The following is a 10,490-nucleotide window of genomic DNA, read 5'->3' on the forward strand; positions in this document are numbered from 1 at the left end:
TTGAGGGTGGGTGGCCAGCCCTTGGACGTTCATCTTTCCTGGCCCTGCCCACTGCTGCCCTTGCTCAGCTGCCTTCCTCTGGCTAATTGGGACCTGCAGCTGCAGCTCCAAGACAATGGGGCATCCCACCTGGCTGCCTTCGGTGCAGGCCCAGTGTGCAAGGAGCCTGGGCCCCAAGGAAAAGGAGCTAAGGGCCCTGTCCTAACTTGCTACATGATCTTTGGCAGGTTGCCTCCACTCTCTGAGGCTTCTTCTGGGGAAAAACAACAGGGTGGAAATTGCAGTACATGATGCTGTTGTTCTCCACTTGTCCTCTTCAATTCATTCTCTCTCCTTCTTAGCATTGCTCTGTGCCTCAGAAGGCTGATCCCTGTGGAATGAATCAATGGGTTCCCGTGTCTATTGGCTCCAGTATTATTTGGCCACTGGGAGACACAGGCAGGAGGCTGGAAAGTGGGAGAAGAGAGGGTGGAGTATTTCTTCTCTGCTACCTCTCTGCTTTGATGCAGGGTTGGGCCAGTGTCCTTCTGCCTGGCTATAGCTTCTGCCCAGCGGTCCTTCCCACTGCTCCAGGCCTCAATGGGCTCCAGTAACCTCCTTTAGGCCCATGGGTGGTTTCCAGCATGATATGGTTTGGATCTGTGTCCCTGCCCAAATCTCATGTGGAATTGTAATCCCCATTGTTGGAGGTGGAGCCTGGTGGGAGGTAATTGGATCATGGGGGCAGTTTTAATGCTTAAGCACCATTCCCCTAGTGCTGTTCTCATGATAGGGTTCTCATGAGATCTGGTTGTTTAAAAGTGTGTAGCACCTCCACCCTCTCTCTCTTCCTCCTGCTCTGGCCATGTGAACGCCTGCTCTGGCTTTGCCTTCTGCCATGATTATAAGTTCCCTGAGGTCTCCCCAGAAGCAGATGCTGCCATGCTTCCTGTACAGCCTGCGGAACTGTGAGCCAATGAAACCTGTTTTCTTTTTTTTTTGAGACAGAATCTCACTCTGTGGCCCAGGCTGGAGTGCAGTGGCATGCTCTCAGCTCACTGCACCCGCCACCTCCCGGGTTCTAGTGATTCTCCCGCCTCAGCCTCCTGAGGAGCTGGGATTACAGGCACTCCCCACCATGCCTGGCTAATTTTTGTATTTTTAGTAGAAACAGGGTTTCACCATGTTGGCCAGGCTAGTCTCGAAGTCCTGACCTCAAGTGATCTGCCTGCCTCGGCCTCTCAAAGTGCTGGGATTACAGGCATGAGCCACCATGCCCCGGGCCTGTTTTCTTTATAAATAACCCAGTCTCAGGTATTTCTTTATAGCAATGTGACAACACACTAATACACAGCAGTTTGCACTCTCTGGGTTTCTCAATATTCTTCTTGGTTTCTTTAATCCAGCCTTCTGTAAATAGTACCTCCTCAGTAAGGTCTCTTCAGTTGAACTATTTGAGCAGAGTTCTGTTTCCTGTTGGGACACTGATGTATTCTCTGAAGGCCCTTTCCAACTCTGAAGTCTTACACGTTCATGAGGGGACGATGCAACGACCTGGCTGACTCTCAGGCACTGGAACCTGGGTTATCCCGTGACAGTTTACAGGCTGAGTGATCCCAGCTCCTCGGTAGTTCTTTCTTCCCCTCCTTTGGTCCTCAACCTTCACAGCCTTTGCTCAGATTCCCATCATTTATTTCTTGTTTTAATCCAACTTTATTGAGGTATAAATTACAAATAGCAAACTACATCCATGAAAGTATACAATTAGATGAATACCTATCTGTTAAGGCTTGAATGTTTGTGTCCCTCCAAATTCACTTTGAAACTTAATCCCCATTGTGGTGGTATTAACAGGTGGGGCCTTTTGGGAACTGATTAAGTCATAAGGGTCTTCCCTTGGGAATGGGATAATGCTGTTGTAAAAGAGGCTTCAGAGGCTGGGTGTGGTGGCTCACACCTGTAATATCAACACTTTGGGAGGCTGAGGTGGGCGGATCACATGAGGTCAAGAGTTCAAGACCAGCCTGGCCAACATGGTGAAACCCTGTCTCTACTCAAAATACAAAAATTAGCTGGGCATGGTGGCAGGCACCTGTAATCCTAGCTACTCAGGAGGCTGAGGCAGGAGAATCACTTGAACCTAGGACGCGGAGGTTGCAGTGAGCCTAGATCGTGCCATTGCACTCCAGCCTGGGCAACATGAGCAAAACTCCATCTCAAAAAAAGAGGCTTCAGAGAGCTGCCTGGCCCTTCTCATCCTTCTGCCATGTGAAGACATAGCGTGCATCCTCTCTGGAGGGTATAGGAACAAGGTGTCATCTTGGAAGGAGAGAGAGCAAGCCCTCACCAGACACCAAATCTACCAGCACCTTGACTTCCAGAACTGTGAGAAATACATATCTATAATTTACAAATTATCTGGTCTAAAGTATTTTGTTTATAGCAGCATGTGTTTATAGCATTGTTTATATTATTGTTATAGCAGCAGGAATGGACTAAGGCAGCATCCTTTTTATCCAGGACTATTGTAACAACTTTCTTTCTTTTTTTTTTGAGACAGAATCTCGCTTTGTCACCCAGGCTGGAGTGCAGTGGCACGATCTCAGCTCACTGCAAGCTCCACCTCCAGGGTTCACGCCATTCTCCTGCCTCAGCCTCCCGAGTAGCTGGGACTACAGGCACCCACCACCACGCCTGGCTAATTTTTTTGTATTTTTAGAAGAGACGGGGTTTCACTGTGTTAGCCAGGATGGTCTTGATCTCCTGACCTCGTGATATGCCCACCTTGGCCTCCCAAAGTGCTGGGATTACAGGTGTGAGCCACTGGGCCTGGCCTATTCTAAAAACTTTCTAACTGGGCTCCAGTCTTCATTCTTCTCCTTGCAAACTCATACTCCTCAGATCTGATCATGTTACTCTCTGATCATGTGCTGTCCTGCTCATAAATCCTGGCCGGTACTCCTTTGGCTTGAGGTCAAACCCTGGCCGGTGCTCCTTGACCTTGAGCATGACATATGAGGCCTTCATGAGCTGGACTTGAGCTTTCCAGGCTCAGCTCTCCCTGATGTCCTATGGATGCTCCAGCTGTCATGAACTACTTGAGCCATACTCTCTCCAAGCTCTGACTTTGTATGAACTGTTCCCAGCCCTAATGTGCTCTGCAACCTCACACCTCTGACCATCAGCTTCCCTGTGTGTCTCACTAATTCCTCTTTGTCCTTGGCCATGATGAGTCTCTCTTCTGTGCTTCCAAAGTACATTGCAGGTACTTCTCTTGTTACACTTATCCTGAACCATAAACAATGCCTGTTTCTCTTACTAGAGTGTGAGCCACTTGAGGTTAGAGTGTGTGTCTCATTTCTGCACCCCTAGCTACTAACACTGTATATGGTGCATGATTCATTTTTCATCCATCCATTCAACAAATATTTGATTGTCTACTAGAGGCCAAGCACTCTTCCAGCATGGGGCTAAGGAACTGTACAAAACAGGTGTACTAGTAATTCTGCTGTTGTATCTCTGCTCCAAATCCCACCTTTTTTTTTTTTTTTTTTTTTTGAGATGGAGTCTCACTCTGTTGCCCAGGCTGGAGTGCAGTGGCACAATCTTGGCTCACTGCAACCTCTGCCTCTGGGTTAAAGCGAGTCTTCTGCCCCAGCCTCCCGAGTAGCTGGGATTACAGGCATCCACCACTGCACTCGGCTAATTTTTGTATTTTTAGTAGAGATGGGGTTTCACCATGTTGGTTAGGCTGGTCTTGAACTCCTGACCTCAAGCAATCCTCCTGCCTCAACCTCCTGAAGTGCTGGGATTATAGGTGTGAGCCACCGTGCCCGGCCCCAGCACATAGATTCTGACAACACACACTACTTCTTGTGGTTATTACCTCTGTCTTACTTCAGTGTTCGTGTTCAGATTTTTCCTCTCCCTCTAATATGTTTTATTGAAAGTAACTTCTTTTATTAAATGACACCTCTGAAATATCTAGTGCAGTTCCTGTTCTCCTGGCTGGACCCTGACTCATGCCATGGAGAAAGCCCTCGGGCTCGTGGACCTTAAATTCCGGGTGAGGAAGGTAGACAACAAACCAATAAAAGAAGGGTAGTAAAAAGTGTTACAATGAAAAATTAGATAGGGTAATGGATGGAGCCTGGGCTACTTCAGATTAGTTGGGGAAAGTCTGTCCAAGAAGGTGACATTTAAGCAGAATTAAGTTTCTACCCATGTAAAGAGCTGGGGAAAGATGCCCCAGGGACAGAGACCAGTCAGTGCAAAGGCCTTATGATTTGAATGGGCTTGGATTCAAGGATCAGAAGGAGTGCTGGCATGGGCAGAGTGGTGTGAGGGATGGGAGCTGCAGAGGAGGGGGACTGAAAGGTAGGCAGGGGCTAGATCACATGGGCCTCCTTTGCCAAGGATTAGTTTCTCTTTTTTGTCTTTTTTAGAAATTTTGAATGTGTTGAAAAGGCTTTAGAGGGATTTAAAATATGGGAAATAACAAGGTCTGACTTAGATTTACAAAAGATCTCTCTAGCAGCTGACGGGCGACAGTCTATAGGGAGCAAGAGCAGAAGCTCTATTATCCTCAGGGCAGACAATAGGCACCTTTCAAGGACGAGGAAAGTAAGGCCCAGAGAGCTGACAAGATCTGTCCTAGCTCACTCCATTTTGTACTTTTGATTCCCAGACAAGTGGCCCTTTGTGGCTACACATTCTCTAACTGAGGCACAACTGACCAGGCTCCAGGTGAAGCTTCTCAGCCTGGTATGTAGAGAAGACGAAGCCCTTGGGGCAGCCCAGCACCCGCCCTTGACAATACTCCTGCTTCATCACAGGTCCTGTTGTGCCCAACTCATGATTTATCCAGGTCACACCAGTCTGGTCTGTACCAGTAAGAGGTGGGTGAGCCTTGAAAGAAAACAAGGCTCCCTGGGGGCTTCTGTAGATGTTGGTGTGAATTCATAAGTCCCAAAATTTGCATTATTCTCCTTTCTTCTTCCCCAACATGTAGTCCATCACCAAATCCTTCTGCCTTTCCAAACATTTGCTGACTCTGGCCCCTTTTCTTCAGGGCCACCAGGAAACACACCTTCAGGAAGCACCTTTTCTGTTCTATCCCAAAGGGCACCATCACGTACACTATAATATGAATCATGACCCCTGGAGTTGTGTGGAGTTTCTGCATCTCTCCCTCCCCACTGTGGCTACCCTCATCCAGCAACCATCCTGTCTCTCACCGGTATTACCGCAGCTGAGATCCAGGTCTTAAGGAAGCTGAGATCCAGGCCAGCAGGGGCCTCACAGGTAGAATGAAGGTGATGCTGGTGGGATTTGGGGCTTACCTTGAACAGGCAGTACGGGCATTCTGAGTAGAAGGGAGGATTCACTTTGTAAGTAGAGGTAGGAGAAAGAGAAGAATCTTTTTATATGCTTCAGGCAACAGGTTTTTGCTTTATTGAAATAACTCTTCCTCCTGCAAATTTTGGGGATGGGGGAAATGGTTGGATGGGTCCTGGGAGTGCTGCTGAGGTGATCTCAGGTCAGAAATTTTTTCCACAGCTTGGAAAAAGAGGAGGGTGTAAGACTCTGGATGAAGCTGAGAGATCCTTCCATGCTTGGCAACCTGAGAGACCACACAGACATGAGCTTCAGGAGACTCCAAAGCCTCAGATCCCCTTCTAAGCTAGCACTGAATTCTGATTGGCTGTCTTTGCCTGCCTCAGTTTGTTCCTTTTACTGATTGGCTAGGTTCTTCTGCCCATGGCAGAGTCCTGCTCCAGCCACCGGGTCCTCCCACCTGCCACAATGTCACCTGGGATTGGCTGGGCTCTGAAAGGCCAGGCTGGCTTGGCTTTTGCCATCATCAGATTCTTCCTCATTAAACAAATGAATCACAATCCTAATTAATTTGAGCAACAGAATTTATGTAACTACTCCCAGCAGGATGTCTGCTCTCAGTCGGCAGAGAGATTAATTCCTCTCTCTGGGAAATTCCAGCCTTGCTGGTCAATAAACCTTAATGATGACTGAAATCTCCCATCTGTCTCTGCTCAGGGCAGGTAACCCCTACTAAGCAGACACCCAGTTGGCTCAAGGCAGTACCCTGGGCACCGGCAGGACAAGGACAATGATCTCCCAGCCTAGATGTGTCCTGAGCCAAATGGAGCACACAGTAGGTGTTTACTTAAGGACAGGGGCTACCCCTTCCAGGGAAGTTCTGAACCACTTAAAACCCACAGGAAGTGTTCAATGTCTACTTATGGAATAAATGAAGGGGAGGGTGTGTCACTCAGATACTTATAAAATGGTCACAAGATCCTAAACTCCAAGCAAGCTTCTCCAGCTCTTTCCAGCCTTTGCTCCCCTTATTTCCCATGACCATAACCCAGTTCTGTCTTTTTCCTATTTTGAACTTTCCAGACTCAGAAATTTGGCTCTTCATGTTCCCTGCCCTTGAACCATCCCAGACCTCTCTCTCCAAAACAGGCTTCATGCTGGCTGCATGGGAGGGAGGGGTAGCAAAGTGGAAAGTGTTCCAGAATTAGTGCTAATTCTGGCTCTGCCACTTACTCATTGTACTTCACCTCTCTGTTCTTAACCTTTCTCTCATACATAAACCACACGGGGTTCTTGGGAAGATTAAATAAGAAAACATGGTGAAAATGTATTGCACAGTACTTGACTCATTTAATTAGTGACAGACAGTGTTTTAGGTAATGGAGATACAACACAATCCATAGGTAATGGAGATACAACACAGTCTTGCCTGCTCAAGGCAGGCAAGATTCCTGCTCCCAAAGAATTTAATTTCCAGGAGACAAGAAGCAAGCTGGCAAATATGTAAGATAATCTTAGTTAGGGATCAGTACTTAGCAAAAATAAAAAATGTATGGAGAGGGACTGAGGGGAGTGAGGAACTCTTTGAGGAGGTGCCACTCTGAGACCCAAATGACAAGAAGGAACTAACCACATGACATTCTAGAAAGAGGGAAAAGAATTGCTGCTAAGAAGATGTGGGTGTGTTAAAAAAAATTGCAAAGTCCCTTAGGTATGATTGAGCTGCTAATGATCAATTTGAGGCTTCTGCTCTGTGTCTTATAGGTAAACGGGCTAAGGTTTGGTAGGACTGAAAATTCATCCAGCCACCTATCTAGGGGGTGTGAGGGTCAAGATGTGGACCCAGGTCTTCTGCCCTTAAGAGCAGAGTGCTTGTCACTACAGCACAAAGAAGGTGTAAGAGAAAGGAAAAGTGAGTGGGAGGTGGTGAGGGAGGAACAGACTGCCTTGTCCTCCACCAGATCTAAATCTGTCTCCTCCTGACAGTTGGCAGGATTATAGGATCTGGCTCCCATTTGGGCCTTCCACCTCCGCTGGCCTAAGCAGTCAAGTGTCAGAGAGCACTGGACCTAACAGCTCCCTCACCAGAGCAGCTGTGATTCCTTCTTCATTTCCAGCAGGGAAGACCCAACAACTTTTATAATACGGGATTTCTTTTATTCTCATGATAATAATGTTCATTGTGGAAAATAAAAAAAAAATGATAAAATAAAAATCAGCCAGAATTCCAACTTCTGGAGGTTTTGGTGTCTTTCTGCAAAGTTCCTATGCACATAGATACTTTATAAAATTATGAACATACTGTACATACAGTTTTGGAATATGCCTTTTTCCATCTGTCATGAAAAAGTCTTCAAATGCCTTTTAACAGCTACACAATAGTTCACTACACGAACCAACTCAAATGTAACTATTTTTGGCCTTTTATTATAAATAACACAAGAACCCTCAGTATTTGTTACATAATGTCCTAACAGAGTAGGGGAAATGCTCCCCAATCCGGTGCAATGTCCTGTGCCCAGGGAAACCAATTTTTTTTTTGTTTTTTTATTTTAAGACGGAGTTTCACTCTTGTCGCCCAGGCTGGAGTGCAGTGGCGCAATCTCAGCTCACTGCAACCTCCGCCTTCTGGGTTCAAGCGAGTCTCCTGCCTCAGCCTCCCGGGTAGCTGGGATGTAATTTGATGCTACATTCTGAAACAATACACATATTTTAGACGCATGAATATTCTTTAACAATATTTTTATTCAATGATAAATTGCCAGGCAGGCAAGGGGGCCAGGATCAAGCCCTGGTCTCAGTATGCCAGAGTCTAAGGTGACTATGTTTGGTTTCTGCAGGGGCCTGCCATGGAGGCAGGCATGGGAAGGAGGAGTCAGTGGTTCTAATCATTGGAGGGTGTTGGGGGTGGAGTCAGGGTAACCCACCTGAAGTAGGCCTGGAGAAAAAACCTGGCAGCTGGGGCGTGACTGGGAAAGCACTTGAGGACCTGGGTGGGGGCCAACATTCATACGCACTGCAGCCAGGAGGGTGGTCTGCCTCCTGTGGGTGGTGCTCATGTTAAAGCTCCTCCTTGGGACCACTACCATCACCATATCTCTAGTTTCCTGCTTGGCCTGGAAAAAAGAAATCAAACAAGAGAGAAAGAAGGGCACAGGAGAAGAGACAATGAGGAGAACAGTGTGAAAGTGAGAAAAAGGAGACAGAAGGTAAAAGAAGTCAGTGCAGGGAGGCAGGTGCTTTGACAAGTGGAAACCTTTTGGTAGACATTTAAGCAGCAAGAGGCACTTTTGGTCCTGGACAAGCTTATTGCACATCCACAGTTGATGAGCTCTCAAGGGCCAATGACAAGTATTCAGATACCTGATGGGTCAGGGAAATGGCATTTGCCAACTCTACTGACTACAGACCCTGACTCTAAACTGATTTGGTGCCCTCTTTCTGCAAATCAATTTCTCAAACTTTCTGGTAGCTGGTTATTTCTCAGTGGAGCAGACGATGAACTAGTGCTAGGGAACAGGTCTTCTTTCAGGCTCCCGGCAATTCTCAGGAGGGAGTGAAAAGTGGAAAAAATTTCGGTGGCCTGGGCTAGAGTCAGGAGGTGGGAGGAGGGAAGGGCTGGGGAGAAAGAATATGGGGAAAAGGAAAGAGAGGAGGAGGGGTGGGTATGAGTCAAAGAGTTCTGCCCTCCTTACCCATGGTCACCTCTTGCTGCCAAATAATTATACTGTCTTCTTTTCAGGCTGCAGGAAATGGTGTTCTGGTATTCATTGGAAAAGCCCAACAGTCATTGTCAGCTTCTGAGGCGTATGAATGGGGTACGGGGGGAGGCCATGGTGTTGGTTGGAAAAACCGAGGGCAGCAAATGCAGGGGCCTCACTCTTACTATGGGAACACATCTCCGTTCAACTTGGTGAGAAGAGAATGAATGTTTCAAAAGGACCTTTTATCAGGAAACTACAGGAAAGAATCAAAACAACCCGTAAGTGGGGTTAAAGGGCATTCTTCAGTCTCAGTAGCTTTTTCCTCTCTGCCTAACTCTCTGTGAGTGGACAGTGGACCAAAATGCTTCCTCTATTGTTATTTTTTTTTAAGACAGGGTCTCACTCTGTTGCCCAGGCTGGAGTGCAGTGGTGCAATCTCTGCTCACTGCAGCCTCCACCTCCCGGGTTTAAGTGATTCTCATGCCTCAGCCTCCCAAGTAGCCAAGTAGCTGGGATTACAGGTGCCTGCTATGACGCCTGACTAATTTTTGTATTTTTAGTAGAGGTGGGGTCTCTTCATATTGGCCAGGCTGGTCTCGAACTCCTGTCCTCAAGTGATCTGCCCACCTCGGCCTCCCAAAGTGCTGAAATTACAGGCATGAGCCTCCATGCTCGGCCATCCTCTATCTTTTGAGTTCACACTCAGAGGCCCTTCTGGTAAGCAACCACTTCCCCTCACCCTCCAAGCTCTCCCTTTGGCCAAAGGGCATCTCTCCTCCCTTCCTTTTGAGCATCCTCCTGGCTCTGGATCCTGGAAGTGCTTCTCTACTCTGGTCCTTTCCCTGATGTTCACAATTAACTAGCCTGTGAGGCAGGGCGTCTTCCAAAACATCCAAAAGCAAAGGAGTCAACAGATCATGGGGAATCAACCCTCTCCTTATGAAAAGGCAACTGGACACCAGGATGAGGAAGAGACTCGCCCAGGGTCACAGAATGAGAGAATGATAGGCGTAGGGGCAGAACACAGCCAGTGCAGCCTACCTAATACTACTACTAATAGAACCCATTAGTAGCTGCTAAGCCTTTTCCGCTTCCCCGTCCAAGGCTCTAACCTGCGTGTGGGTCTAGGCTGACGCTACCGTCCCCTCCCCATTCCCCCTGCCTGTGACGCCCAGGCCTTCGCGGTGAGACCAGCAGGTGTGGGCATCAGGAACTTCACCATTGGCTCAAATAGCCGGGAGCGATTGGCCTGTCCTCCAACCTCCTTTTGTGTCAGGGGATGCTGCTCATTGGCCTAGCAGAAGTGATTGACAGGTCAATAGCCCAGTGAACGATGAGCCTTGGAAGCGTGATGGCAGTTACCAGTCAATTCTCGCTTTGCGAGATCCTGGGGTAACGGTTTTATTTTTTTCCGAAGTAGATTCAGCCATTTTTCACACTCAAAATCCAGCGTCTTCTCAGTAAAGGGTG

At 47.6% G+C, this 10,490-nt stretch overlaps 2 long non-coding RNA genes across 2 annotated transcripts; one reads left to right on the plus strand and one right to left on the minus strand.

Annotated features, from left to right (window-relative positions):
- The first annotated feature begins 4,714 nt into the window (after positions 1 to 4,714).
- Positions 4,715 to 7,442, plus strand: LOC129008468 (uncharacterized). Its single transcript, XR_008492553.2, has 3 exons — positions 4,715 to 4,743; positions 5,103 to 5,283; positions 7,303 to 7,442. It is a non-coding gene; the product is annotated as an uncharacterized LOC129008468 (long non-coding RNA).
- LOC129008467 (uncharacterized) lies at positions 5,264 to 10,262 on the minus strand. The gene is made up of 4 exons (XR_008492552.2): positions 10,133 to 10,262; positions 9,012 to 9,273; positions 8,244 to 8,432; positions 5,264 to 5,602 (listed from the first exon to the last, which is right to left on the minus strand). It is a non-coding gene; the product is annotated as an uncharacterized LOC129008467 (long non-coding RNA).
- Between the last annotated feature and the right edge of the window lie 228 nt (positions 10,263 to 10,490).

This window comes from Pongo pygmaeus, chromosome 9, assembly GCF_028885625.2.
Source record: "Pongo pygmaeus isolate AG05252 chromosome 9, NHGRI_mPonPyg2-v2.0_pri, whole genome shotgun sequence".
Taxonomy (NCBI): Eukaryota; Metazoa; Chordata; class Mammalia; order Primates; family Hominidae; genus Pongo; species Pongo pygmaeus.